Below are 13,834 nucleotides of genomic sequence, written 5' to 3'. Positions count from 1 at the left end.
TAAGAAACTAACAAAAATCCCAAACAGTTGTTCAGCTTGGTTTGACTGTATATAAATTGACTGCATACGAAATCTTAGTCTCCATAAACTTTTACTGTATATGAAAACTAAAGTTTAACTAAGTTCAGGCTGCAAGCAGTTATTTGTTAATTTAATGATTCTTAAGAGTTTCAACCAACAAAAACACGACACAGTTTTTTGTAAGGCCCATTCATCCAGCACTCATGACAAGCTTGGGACACTCCTGCTTTGGTCGGTGCTGGGTGAGCAGAGTTTGTCCTTCAGAGACCTCTCTTTTGCTCATTTGACAGGTTCTTTTTCTATCTGTGTTTTGTTTTGCCTTTGTAATTTATTTTGGTTGTTGTTGAGAACATACACAGTGGAACATATCTCAATTCATCAATTTCTACATGTACAATTCCGTGGCATTGGTTGCATGTTTTGAGGTCATTTCTTAGCCTTCTGGGTATGTCAAAATTGTCTCCTTGTTGTGTCTATATGGAAATTATTTTTTCGAGTGGATGCCAACTCATAGCAACCCTGCAGGGCTAGGTAGATCTGCCCCTAGGGGTTTCTGAGACTTTAACTCTTGTGAGAGTAGAATGCCCTGTCCTCCCGAGGAGCAGTCGGCACAGGGTGTAACCACTCCGTCACTAGGGCTCCATTCTTAGACTGTAAGTGTATTAAAATTACACATTTATTTGCATAGGAGATAGTATGCTAGAGAAGCCACCAGCACTCTTTCTATAGGTCAAGGAAAGCTACCTAAAGGAGAGGAAGAGAAGATATTTACAAGGTGAAGGCCAAGCTTGGGAGAAGCTACCGGGTCAAGCATGGAATCAGCCAATGATTCAGTTAACCCACCCAAATGAGGCGCTGCAGAGGGTACAGAGTGTAAGTGAGGCAGCTAGCTTTACACAACTTTAAAGTCTATTTTAGAGCCAAGAGAACCCACATGAAACAATTACGGAAGAAAGATAAAGTAGTAAACAACCTAGTTCTAAATAAGTGACTTCATTTTGGAGCACACAGCCCCCCCCTTTAGTATTTAGATTACTGGTATTTTCTTCACATTGTTCTTTGAAACAGGAAGATGTTAATAATTCATCCAAGATAGTAGACCTATCTAGTCAGTGGAATAGGATTCCTAACCTCCTAAGCCTTCTCTTCAATGGCATTAAACGTTTCCCTGTTATAGGAAGCATAGGTTTACTTAGAAGAAAACATGGTAGTGCAATTACTTGAGTACTTTTGGTGAAGGGGTTTCATTCCTGGGAAGACACTTGTAGAGGAAATCATCCCAAGGGCTTAGTGAGGAAGAATGGAGAACAACGTCACAAACGCTCAGCCAGGACCAGCAACAAATCAAGATGACAAATGACTGGATCTCAGAGAAGGTAACCTGGGCCCCCAGCAAACAAGGGAAGATGCTGAAGACACTTGGAGCCCCCAAGTGGTAGGAGTTGCCAATGGCAACTAAAGGAAATAGCGGCAAATGATCTTGCTTTTGTTTTTGAGTTGTATTTGAGTTTTGTTTTGAGTTGCATGGCCCTCAAAGATTCAGAGGTATGGAGGTTCAAACATGCGGCAAATCGTTTGGGCTTTATGATTGTCTTAGTTATTTAGCGCTGATGTAACAAAACAGAACTCTCTCACACTTCAAACAAACAAAAGAAACAAAACCCACTCACTGCCACAGAGTGGATTCTGGCTCACAGCAACCCTGTAGGACAGGGCCGAACTACCTCTGTGGCCTTCTGAGACTGTAACTCTTTCGGGGGAGTAAAAGCCTCTTTCTCCTGAGGAGGGGCTGACAGTTTTGAACTGTTGATCTTGCAGTCGGCAGGCCAGTGTCTAGCCCATTACACCACCAAGGCTCCTCTTCTCACAGGTCAGGAGCCCCAAAGCTCAAATTCAGAGTATTCTCTCCTGCAGTGTTTCCCAGAGTGGGTGATACTACCCACTAGCGTTGCTGGAAGATCCAGGTGGGTTGTAAAAGCGGATGCCTATGCTTTATCCTGGATTATGGGGGTACAGTACAAAAGTTCCTTGCTTTTTATTTTAAATGGGAACACAGATGGAGCTTTCCACTTCAGAGAGGTTACTTGGTTTTCCACCGCCTAAATGAGTAATTAAGCCCTTCTGTTTATTCCTTCCCCGCCCCTTGATTTGCCTTCTCTCTTCTGTTGATCACCACCTTCCGCTTCACCTGAGTCAACACCCACCAACCGTTTAGTGCATGGCTCTACCCTCCCTCCCTGTGATAGTTACATCATCTGTTCATTATGAGATGTGAGATTATTATGAGTGAAGGGGTGGAATTTAGCCAGTCCATCAGGTCAGTGCGTGATGACATCACTTGGAGGCGTTCTGGAGATAAATAGCTTGCAGGAGGCGGGGAATGCTCTCACTCCCTGCAAGACATTCCTGTTGACAAGCCACATGGAGCTGTGCTGATGGCAGCCAGAGCCCTGGAGCTGGAGGAGCGGCATGGAGACCCATGCCAGCGCTGAGATGGTTCCACTGCCACTGGATCCATAAGACTTTCCACCCACTGGCCTGTGATCTTCCTGCATTCGGCATTATTTCATGTGCTGCATGAGTCTGAAAAGGAATTTCCTGATTGATATTGGACATATGGGCTAATATCGGACTTATGGACTTGATCTGGACTGGGCTGGGATGTTTTCTTAATGTACAATTACCCTTTATAGAAATCTTTTTCCTATACACATATATGAGTGTAAATGAATTTGTTTCTCTGGTCTCCCTTTGGCAAACTCAAAGGTCTGCTCCCTTTGGTACGAAAGTGTTTGCTATTTCTCCCCCTCACAACAGTGGTCTCATATAACATTCGTCCTTTTGTGATCAGCTAGTGTCATTCAGCATAATGATCTCCAGGTCATGTGTGCTTTGTGGTATAGTCATTGCTTGGTAGCGATGCATAGTATTCCATGGTGTGCGTGTGCCAACATTTCTTTACTCATTCCTCTACTGATGGGCATTTAGGCGGTTTCCATCTTCTTGATACTGTAAACAGTGCTGCAGTGAACATTGGGTGTGCATGTTAGCACTAAAAAATTTTAATTGCAAAGGAGGTGCTGAGTGCTTTTTATCTTGAAAAGGAGGTGGTATGCCAAATAGGTTTGTTCCCCATGCTCTAGGGAAGAGCCCTACCTTTCTGGTAACACCAGGACTTCCTTGGAATGCTTTGGAATTTCTTATCATCTGTGTTCTCCCCATGTGTGTCTCTGTGTTTATTCTGCGTTTTATAACTCAAAAGTCATTAGGTTTAGGATCCATTCTACTCTGGTATGACCTCATTAACATCAAGAAAGAAGCCCTCTATTTCTAAACAGGGTCATGTTTACAGGTCCAGGGGTTAGAACTTCCATACAATACTGGGGGCCGGATTGAATCCATAAAAATGATTCATTTGAAATAGTATTGAGACCCTACCTTTGGAATGTCTCCCGGCAGGAAGAATGGGGCCAGGAGACAGACCTTCAGAGGCTAAAGACTGGAAACCACACTCTTGTTCATCAAGGTGAGTTTAGCGCAGCGTGACCCTATGGGACAGGCCAGAAGGGACTCTGTGGGTTTCTGAGACTGGAAAGCTGGTAGAGCCAAACTACAGGCCTAGTAGTTAGCAGCCCCAGGTGTCGCCCGTTAGTGGAACTCTTCCCCGTCGTCTTTCCCCTGAAGGAAGCTGCTTTTGACCTGACCTGTCCTAGATTTCATATACAGGAAAACATTTGGGCTCCTCATTCGCAGGTTAAGCAAGGGGGGGTTGGGAGGATATGCCCGAGTCCTAAAGGGGTCATCTTGGCTACCTCTGAAGACTCCGCTGGCTCTAGACGCCTCCGGTGGCAGTGGCAGCAGCGTGGTCTTTCTTGGCACGTGCAGGCTTTCCCCGCCCACGGAATGCTTGCGTGTCAGATCATTTGTCACTAGATAGATTTGTTTCTGTTTTCCCAGTTGTTTCAGTTTGTTACTTCCTGACCTTATTTTTAACTTCCCCAGGTTCCTTTCTATTTGTTTTTTGGCGCGGGCGCTCCAAATTCCTCCCGATTTAGTGTCCCCACGCCGTGAACTGCAAGGACAAACAGGCAAAACTGATGGGCCTCGGTGGGGAGGCATTCATCCCCTTTCCCCCCTTTGTCTTGTTTTTCTTATCTTCCTCTGCCTCTCTATTAATACATACTTGAGTCACTTAGAAGTATGCGACAGGCATTTCCTCAGCAGGAGAACGATCCTGCAGCACACATTTAGAGAACACGGACACGCTGCGATGGCACAGCCCACTGGCAGGTTCCGGAGCCCCAGGCAGCGGCGCCCCCCCCCCCTTGCCGGGACACAGCGCTGGAGCCCTCACGCTATTTATGGAATGCACTCAGTGGTTTTATTCAAAGGAAATTTTTCGTGGGGAAAACTTTACTTCATCATTGGAAACCCCCAGATTTTAAGTGCATTAAAAACGCTCATCTGTACTCCTCCAAACCGTGTGGCCCCGAAAGGAGGGGTTAACCCGCAGGGGGTGCATCCAAAGTACCAAGGGAAATTGTGCCTGAACGCTTTCAAAAGTCTTTATGTTGAATACAGATTCGCTTCTTCCCCTTCCTCAGTTCTAGTTTCGCCCTCAGGACCAATAAAGGATAAGGTTTGTTTTTTTTTCCTTTTCAGAACTGGTGGTGCTTGGGGCGTGGCTGCCGTGTGTGCAGAGTGGAACTGCTGGGCTGAGAGCTTGCTGATCGCCAGGCCTGTCTTCTGAAGTACTTGCCCGATGGGGTCACCACCCCCCACCTTTCAGCGAGTAGTGGAGTGCTTGCTTAATCACTCCTTCCATTTCCTCCTCCCCTCCCCCTCCTGCAAAGGAAACTCCAAATGCCCTGCCCTCCAGTGATGCCCACTCCCAGGGCCCGAAGGACAGGGGAGAACTGCCTCGTGAGTTTCCACGAGGGCAACTCTTCGAAAAGATCCCCCCCCCACAGTTTTATTGGCATAGGGTTCACCTATTACACAATTCAATAGTTTGATCGCATCAGGAAGTTGTACAATCATCAGCACTATCAGTTTTAGAACATTTTCTTCCATTTTGCACCCAACGTTATTAGCCCTCATTTCTCCCCAACCTCCCCTGCCCACATCCGAAGGAACCGTTTCATCCAGTTACTGTCTCTATAGATTTGCCAATCCTGGATTTCATATGCCGAAAAATAATTGAAACCAAACCACAACAACTAACAAGAATAACAAATGCACACCTCCACATACTGAGATTGTAACTTTCCACGGGCTCAGTCTTTCTCCTGAGGAGCAGCGTGCTGGTGGCTCTGGCCCGCAAGCTTGCAGAACGCAGCCTGGTCGTATCCTCTGCGTCACAAGGGGTCCTTCATCCTTCAAGGGCAGTTTGAAGACCATTTGAGGGCAGTTTCTTTGGGACCTCCCTTCCCCTCTACTAAACTGGATTCCTTCTCCTGGATCAGGCGCGGCTCCATTTCTTCCTCTTCTCCGAGACCCGGAAGCACTGCTGTCCCCTTACTCCGAGTGAACTCAGGATTCGGGTCCTGGCTTGTCCGTTTCCTTTTAGAGAACGGTTGCGGACAGCCCACAGTTCCCCAGTGTGGGTGATGTTGGAGTTCCCTAGACGCTATTTTGCTCTTAATGGGATCCAGACTTACTTAGGCCCTTGGCTGTGTTGCTGCAATGTGATCCTTGTGGCCACGCTGTCTGCTCCTCTTCTATGCAGAAAACAGAAAAACCGAGCCCACTGCCATGAGTTGATGCTGACCCCCATGGCGCCCAGGTGGGGTTTCTGAGACTGGAAATCTCCAGCAGCAGACCGCTTTATTTTTCTCCTTACAAGAGCACCCTTTCAACCACCGGTCACCTGGGGCTGTCAGCTCAGTGTCTAACCTTTCCTGGATAGTCACAGGCAATTGCATTGAGAACCACTGACTGCTAGAGCATCGGTTCTCAACTTGTGGGTCATGACCCCTTTGGGGGTCACAAGACCCTTTCACAGGGGTTGCCTGATTTATAACAGTAGCAAAATGATAGTGATGAAGTAGCAACGAAAATCATTTTATGGTTGAGGGGGTCACCACATGAGGAACTGTATGAAAGGGTTGCAGCATTAGGAAGGTTGAGAACCACCGTTCTAGAACAATCTCCCCCAAACAAAATCTTGAATTTATTCATGTCGGCAAAGCTTTGACCACACATGATAACAATCACAGCTTCCAGAAATAGACATGGGTCTCTTTGGAGGCCATAATTTGGGGGGTATCTTCAATCCCCTAGCAAAAGCTGTACAGAGACTAAGGAAGAGTGAAGCGAATCGATGTGCTTGGTTGACGGTGCTGGCGAAGACCGCTGAAAGGACCACGGACCGTCAGAACACAAACAGATCCATCGCGGACAGAGTACAGCCTGCATGCTCCTTGGGAGCAAGGATGGTGAGACTGATGGCCTCTGCCCCACTTTGGACCTGTCACTAGGAGAGACCACTTCCTGGAAAAGGGCTCCGTGTTTGATGAAGCAGAGGGTCTGCGAAGAAAAGGAAGATGGTCAGGAGAGAGATGGACACAGTGGCTGCAGCCAAGGGCTCAAACTTGACGGGGATGGCGAGGAAGGCCCAGGGCTGCGCAGTGTTCCCTGCGGCGGTGCCCAGGGTCACTGTGAGCCGGTCACTGTGTAGCCCGGTGTGGGATGAAATGGCAGAGCAGATGTCGCAGATAATTTCACAAAGCAGTTGGTAGCTAAGACATGAAGGTCTGCTAGGGGTTCACTGGCACTCCTGGCGGGGAAACAGTGTGGAACGAGTGACAGCGAGAGGCAGACCTGCCAAGACACCACAAGATTGTTAGTGTGCAATTAAATATCTATATCTATATCATCTATATCTATATCATCTATATCTATATCACCTATATCTATCTATATCACCTATATCTATCTATATCATCTATATCTATCTATATCATCTCTATCTATATCTACTGTTTTCCGGGGAGGTGCACACAACATTAGAGTTCCCCAATCCAAGGTTCTACAATACTATCCGGTAACACTGGTTGTGTTCCTCATGCGGCATCCACATTCTCATGGTCTCCATTCCAGCTGTCTCCTTCCCGTTAACCTGGTCTCACGGCCTCCCAACCTTCTTCTCACTGTGGACAGTACCTTCTCCACTGTCTCTCTTAGCGGCTGCATCACTGAATTTGTTCTTGCTCGGTCGGCTTCCTCTCTTATAAACTCAGGATTATGTTACACATCTGGAGTAGGTTGCCTTTTGTAACGCCATGGTGAACGGTGAGCAAGAGTCTCCTTCCTCTGTCTGGGTCACTGCCCAGGAAAGATGTCTTCAAGGGTGGTAGCTTCTCCCTTCTCTGGAAGGGCCCCTGGTCTCGCAGATGTGGGCCACAGCTGGGGAATCACCGGCCTTTGTCCTGCCGTGTTTCACAAATTGCTACTAGTTGAGAGCAGGAGACAGGGGGGGGGGGATTGATACTTACGCTGACATTTCCAGTGGCCCTGGGGACCGAGGCTCTGAGGGGGAGCACTTAGTCGAGCTCCCTAGCCTCAGTCTCCCTCCAGCTCTGGGCGCAGCCTCTGGGGGGCTGGTGGCGCAGCGGTGAGAGCGCGGCTGGCAGTTTGAAGCCAGTGGCGGATCCATGGGAGTCTCCATACAGAGGATCGCCTGGGAAGCACCGAGGGGGCACTTCTGCTCTGAGCCACAGAGTGGATGATCGCTCTAGGGCGGGGTGTTCTTTTTGGCATGGGAGGGATGGGAATTCGCCTTCCTTAGCGCGGAGAACCGCGAAGTGGGAAAAGGTTCGCTCCCAGGCCGGCCTGGCTCCTCACCCCTTGCTTGGCCTTGTCCTCCGGTGGGGCTGTCGCGTCCTTCTAGACGCCTGGCTACTGTCTGGGAAGCTGTCGTTTTTCCTGTTTTCAGCGCTCTTTCCCCAACCCCTCCTCAAACCTAGAACATGGACTCAAAACAAAACTGTTGACAGCTGTGGTGTCGGGCATCTCTTTCCCTTGGCACCGTGCCCTTTCTGGAAGCTCAGAGGGTGGGCAGCAGGGAGGAGAGAGCTGCTGGGTTGACCCGGGAGCACCCACACGGCCGGGAAGGGGTGCAGGAAGACCACCCCTACTCACACAGGCTCATTAAACAAACTAGTGTTTATGACCTCCAGATTCTAGCCTGTCCGCCCCCACCCCCACTCCCCCGGTTTTCATGGAAGCCTAGGGAATGGGACCACATTGGAATATTGTTTCCTACTCTTCACTTCCCAACACCCGAATGCATTTCAGCATTATTAAGTAGTTCCATAGTAGCCGTGGAATATTATGCCACTCTTTGTAATGCTGCTGATGATCAGAGGAAGGCGCCCTAGTGGTGTGGTGGGTGAAACATTGGGCTTGACCACAGCAGCGACCCCGGGCTGGGAGCAAGGGGAATCTGTGTGTCCATAAAGGCTTACGACCTCAGACACCTTCTGGGGAGTCACTGTGTCGTTGGTGCGTCCTGCCATGGGATTGACCGACTCACAGCGCCCCTAGGAACGAGAAGGAACCAGCGCCCCCCCCTGCCCCGTGCTCACAATTATTTACGCCTGAGCCCACTGTTGCAGCCCCTGTGAATCCATTGGTCGAGGGCCTGCCTCTTTTTCGCTGCTCCTCCCCTTTACCAAGCACTATGTCCTTCTCCAGGGGCTGGTGGCTCCTGGCAACATGTCCAAAGAACTTGTCATCTTGGCCTCTGGGGAGCATGGTGGCTGTACTTCTAAATCCAATTAGTTTGTCCAGCTTTGAGTTGAACTCTGAGTTGGAATCAGCCCAATGGCAGTGAGTTGGCTTTGGGTTTTTAACTACTTTGGCCTCACTTGAGAGCCTTGAGTAGAGAGGCTTTCAATAGACACGAGTGTTTCAAAGGTCATATGTGACGCACACATTCTACGATGCACACACTTGTTACATTTACGAACATTCTCCCAAGTCACAAAAATTAAAAAAACCCTTATATATCTGCTATTTGTGTTGTACTAGATGAGTCGATTTCATCTCTTCTTCTTTTTTTTTTTTCCAGGTGGTCAGAATCTTTATTTCAAATAGGTTCAATTGGCATGTACGCTACACCAAAGGCTGGCTGTAGAGTAAATCCAGTATTACACTAATTGTTCATTTATTATGGACTGCTTGTAGTACCAGAGATTACATTTCATCAGCAAATACTCAGAGTAATCTTATGGCTACCACTGAAGGTAATGAGCGGTGAAATGGAATTGTGGTATTACTTTGAAAATACATCCCTAGGTTGGGGAGCGGTTTCCAATTTTATTGTTATTTAACTGGGCATCTTCATACATCCCTAGGTTGGGGAGCGATTTTCCAGCTTTACTGTTATTTAACTGGGCATCTTCAGTCATCATCGACTGTTGGCTTGATTGTCACGCCTCTTCTTATCTGGCCCCAGCCAATTAGACGCCAGTGTTTCTCCACTCTTCGGCTAAGGGCAATTTTCTCTCCTACTTCTGTGCACACTGGATTAGTTAAAACAATTTTGCCCAAATCAGCCTTCACTGCACTAACTCTTCCTCCAGTTGACAGGGATCCAATGTTCACCATGAGCACTTCGTTCTTAGATAGCTTTTGCACCTTGGCTGCTTTCTGTCTCCTTCAGTACGTACACCTAGAAGCCGCCTGAGTAGGAAATAGGAAATTTCCAACTCTGTGAAGATCTCAGGTAAAGCTCCTATGGCACCAAGTACCTGCCCGACCATTCTGTCCGCTCGGCACAATGTGGGGTCAATTTTTGTTCCAACTCCAATAAGACCCTCTGGAGCCGCATACTGAAGATCATTATGCTCCGCAAAAAGTGACACAATTTTGGAAAAGATTGGCTTACACATGAGTTTTCCTTCGCTATCATTGGAAACAATACCAGGTCAGACTTCTATCTCTTGGCCCACATTTAACACTCCTTTTAGAATACTACCTCCAGCCACACCCCCCTTGAGGTCATCAACCTTGCAGCCAGGTTTGTTGACATCAAAGGACCGAATCACAATGAGTCGGGGTTCTGAAGTAAAGTCTCTGGGAGGTACTGGAATTTTCTTTACTATGTACTCACAGACAACTTCAATATTGTACTTCAGCTGAGCAGAAATTGGAATAATCGGTGCTCCTTCTGCCACTGTACCTTGTACAAATGCAAGGATTTGTTCATACTGTTCTTTAGCCTGACTTTCTTTCACCAAATCAATTTTATTTTGTAGAATTAAAATATGTTTCAGTTTCATGATTTCTATAGCAGCCAGATGTTCAGATGTCTGTGACTGGGGACAAGATTCATTACCAGCTATCAGCAGAAGAGCTGCATCCATCACTGCGGCCCCGTTCAGCATGGTAGCCATCAAAATATCATGGCCTGGACAATCCACAAAGGAAACGTGCCTGACTAATTTGAAGTTCCCTTTGGTCCCTGGAATGTCTGTAGTAAACTCATCAGGTGTACTGCTTCCACAGGATCTATAGCATTCTGGTCGAGGGCAACTTGGGTCATCAAGTTTATAAATCTTAGCATTAGCATATCCAAGTTTGATGGTAATATTTCTTTCTAGTTCATTTTTGAACCTGACAGTGTGGACGCCAGAAATAGCTTTTACAACTGTAGACTTCCCATGAGCTACATGACCATTTGTGCCTATATTGATGGTGGCTTGTCTGCTGATGACTTCATGAGACAGTGGTGTCAATTTGGTAACATCCAAGGTGGTGAGATCCTGCGGAGAAATATGCGGCTGCCCCAGAGTGACTCCAGCCTCGTTCCCCGCCATCTTGCTCATAGAGGAAGTAGGTTGATTTCGTCTCTTCTAAGGAATTTTCCCTTTTGCTTCAATGTGGCTCCTGTCAGCTCTACCATGTTCCTTTGTGTCGATAAAACAGGCATTTGAAGGCCGCTAGTACCTTCATATTCTAACTTTCAGAGCTACTGCTTTGGGAAGTGGCTGTCGACTGAGATGTCTGATGCCAGTGTCCCAGTTGCCACAAGAGGGCAGCAAAGCCAAAACAAGGATCTGGCACCTACCTTTCCTGAAGCCCACTCAGGCTGGGACTCCCTGAATGAGCGCTTCAGATGACTGATGAAAAAGAGACCTTGATTCCGGCCGAGGGGACAGGACTATAGAGCCACAATTTAGTTTTGAGATGTTCAAAGGGGATATATTATGGATAGAATCTTTGTCTTGCAAGAAGCGTTCAGTGTCACATTTAGTGAATTTCTTTTTTATTTTTCTCCTTTTGAAGAAGGTGCTTTCAAGGGTGTGTGTGTAATAAAGACAAAATAAATTTTGTTGTGTTTCAAGTACATCTCTGAGACTTGCATTGGCAGGCAGTCGCTTTTATAGACTGGTAAGTAAGTGAACCTGCACTGATGGCCGGTAAGACCATCCCATTGCATCTTTTTCTTTCTCACTGGACGTTCCGAGAGTTGGGTTCCTCTCTCTTAAATTCTAGATAGCGTGTGCGCGCGCGCGCACACACACACACACACACACACACACACACACAGACAGAACAATGCTAGCAAACACTTTGTGGAGCAGATCATGTTTTCACCGCCTCCCTTGATGTACGGCATCTCTCTCAGCTTTTGGATAGCTCAGGACTTGCGGTGCTGGGCTGTAGGGAGGAACATCGGGGACACTTTACCTAGCCCAGTGTTGTTCAAATTAGGAAGGGATTGCCACATGGCAAAAGGCCATGATTTTCCAATAGTCCCCAGGTCGCTCTGATGTCTGAGCAGTCCCGGACACTGGGGTGTGGGAGGATGACTCATCGAAGTTTCAGTGCAGTTAAAGGTCTGGAAAAGGAGTCAAAGGCCCTGAGGGGTCTTCTCCAGAGAGTAGGTGAGAATAACAAAGATGCCAATAATACCGATCCTCCTATTCTTTTTTTAACTCAGCGATTATTTCATCAATGCCACCTTGAACTCCTCACAGGACCTCTTTCTGCAATAAGCAGGTGGAGAGGCCCTGGGATGTGCTCAACATGGTGTAGGGAATGTCAGGAGCTGGCAAAGCAAACGTTTCAGATGATTGCTTGGGAACCAAGGTCTCCCGGGTAGATCTGATCCTGCTTGTCATTCCAGCCTTTAAAATATTTTCAATGGTTTGTAGCCATCCATTCTTTGAATGTTCAGATCTGGCCCATGCATGCCCCCAAACCATTAAAAAAATTTTAAAGAACATTTATTATGAATTTGGAGGTAGTACACATATCATTCCATAGTTCGATCATGTCAAGCAGTATTATACAATTGGTATCATAATCAGTTTCCAAGCATTTCTTTTTTTCCCTGGCCTCCTTGACATCATCTTCCTTTTACTTCACCCCACTTCACTGTATTCACCCTTACCCCCAAACCCTTATTATACCCACTGTCTCTATAAGTTCATCAGTCCAGGGTTTCTTATACCGAAAACCAGAAAAACATAATAACTTCAAGAGGGTGACCCCCAATGACATAACATATGTGAGATACGCTCTGATATGAACAAGCAAAGCAAAACAAAAGTACAGAAAATCCAACAGAACATTTCTGCTGGCTCTGCTGCATTTGCTTTCTGCTCGTGAAGCCACCGGCCGGTTCTTCGCCTACTTCCCTATGAACACAGTGCTCCGGACAAGCCCCAGCCGCCGAGGATTTTGGGGAGACAAGGCCTGAGTCTTCTCAGTTTGCTCTTTTATGGAAGGCGCCATGAACAAACCTTCAATAAAGGATTAACTTGCATTAAAGACCAAGCTTAAATCTTACCTTTTCTCTTGCAGGATCCTACAAAAACTCACTGAACACTCCCATCAGAGGAAGCTTTGAAACCAATAACTCCCTTCTCCATGTGTGCAAGACACCTCAATCGCTGGACGGAGGTTGGAAGGAAAAATGTTTTCTCCCAAGGCCAGGTGGTTAGAGAAAGAAAATCCCAGACCAAGTCCCGAAATGTCAGGGAAGAGCTCGCTTAGCTGCCTTTCTAAATCAGTAAGGAAAAGATGAATTCCTGATAGAAAAAGATGAGTGATTGAAGGACATGAATGAAAGCACATCCATAAAGCAGAGATGTCGGATAAGTGCCTGAGAGAGTATCAGTCAAAAAATAACAATGATAGCAGACACGAGTACTGCTTCTTTCGAAGAGGTAAAGACTCAGAGCATAATTTGACATCTCCTAGTCTCTCTCTCAGTCAAAGATCTCTTGACGCAGCCATTTCCGGCGATCCGGGAGCTTGTTCTGATCTTGAGGGTTTCTCATGATAAGTCCACTTCTTCATCTGTAAAAGGAACTTCCAAATACGTCTCTTATGTCTTTGCTGTTTGCTTCCTGATTAGGTACATTGAGGGTGTTGTTTTTCTTAGCCCACTGCCATTGAGTTGATTCCGACTCACAGCAATCCCATCAAACAGTAGCACTGCCCCTCTGGGTTTTCCAGACTGCACCTCTTTATGGGAGTAGAAAGCCTCATCTTTCTCCTGAGGTGTGGCTGATGGACATTTGTAGAGATCTCTTATTTGTTATGGCTTTAAGATTTTAAAAGTGTGACAAACAGTCTGTCCAATATGAGCAACATGTTTTCAGGCTTATCAAATCCAATGAAGAGCTTCTAAAGCGATCAATGCTTCTTTTCGATCTGGAAAATTAATAGATTCTCAATTTCGGCCATTCCAAGTGTGTGCATTCTTCTGTGTTTGGGGCATATAGCTCGATACAGGAACAAAAAACGTGTTGTGAACATACATTTTAATTGAGCTCCATGCAATTGAAAGGGAGTC

The 13,834-nt window shown here is 46.7% G+C and overlaps 1 pseudogene; it reads right to left on the bottom strand.

Moving 5' to 3' along the window:
• Positions 1 to 9,256: 9,256 nt before the first annotated feature.
• Positions 9,257 to 10,862, bottom strand: LOC142438980 (eukaryotic translation initiation factor 2 subunit 3 pseudogene; annotated as a pseudogene).
• Between the last annotated feature and the right edge of the window lie 2,972 nt (positions 10,863 to 13,834).

Source organism: Tenrec ecaudatus, chromosome 2 (assembly GCF_050624435.1).
Source record: "Tenrec ecaudatus isolate mTenEca1 chromosome 2, mTenEca1.hap1, whole genome shotgun sequence".
NCBI lineage: Eukaryota > Metazoa > Chordata > Mammalia > Afrosoricida > Tenrecidae > Tenrec > Tenrec ecaudatus.
Note: the sequence above shows the minus strand (reverse complement) of the source record. Positions and strands in the feature narration are given on the sequence as shown.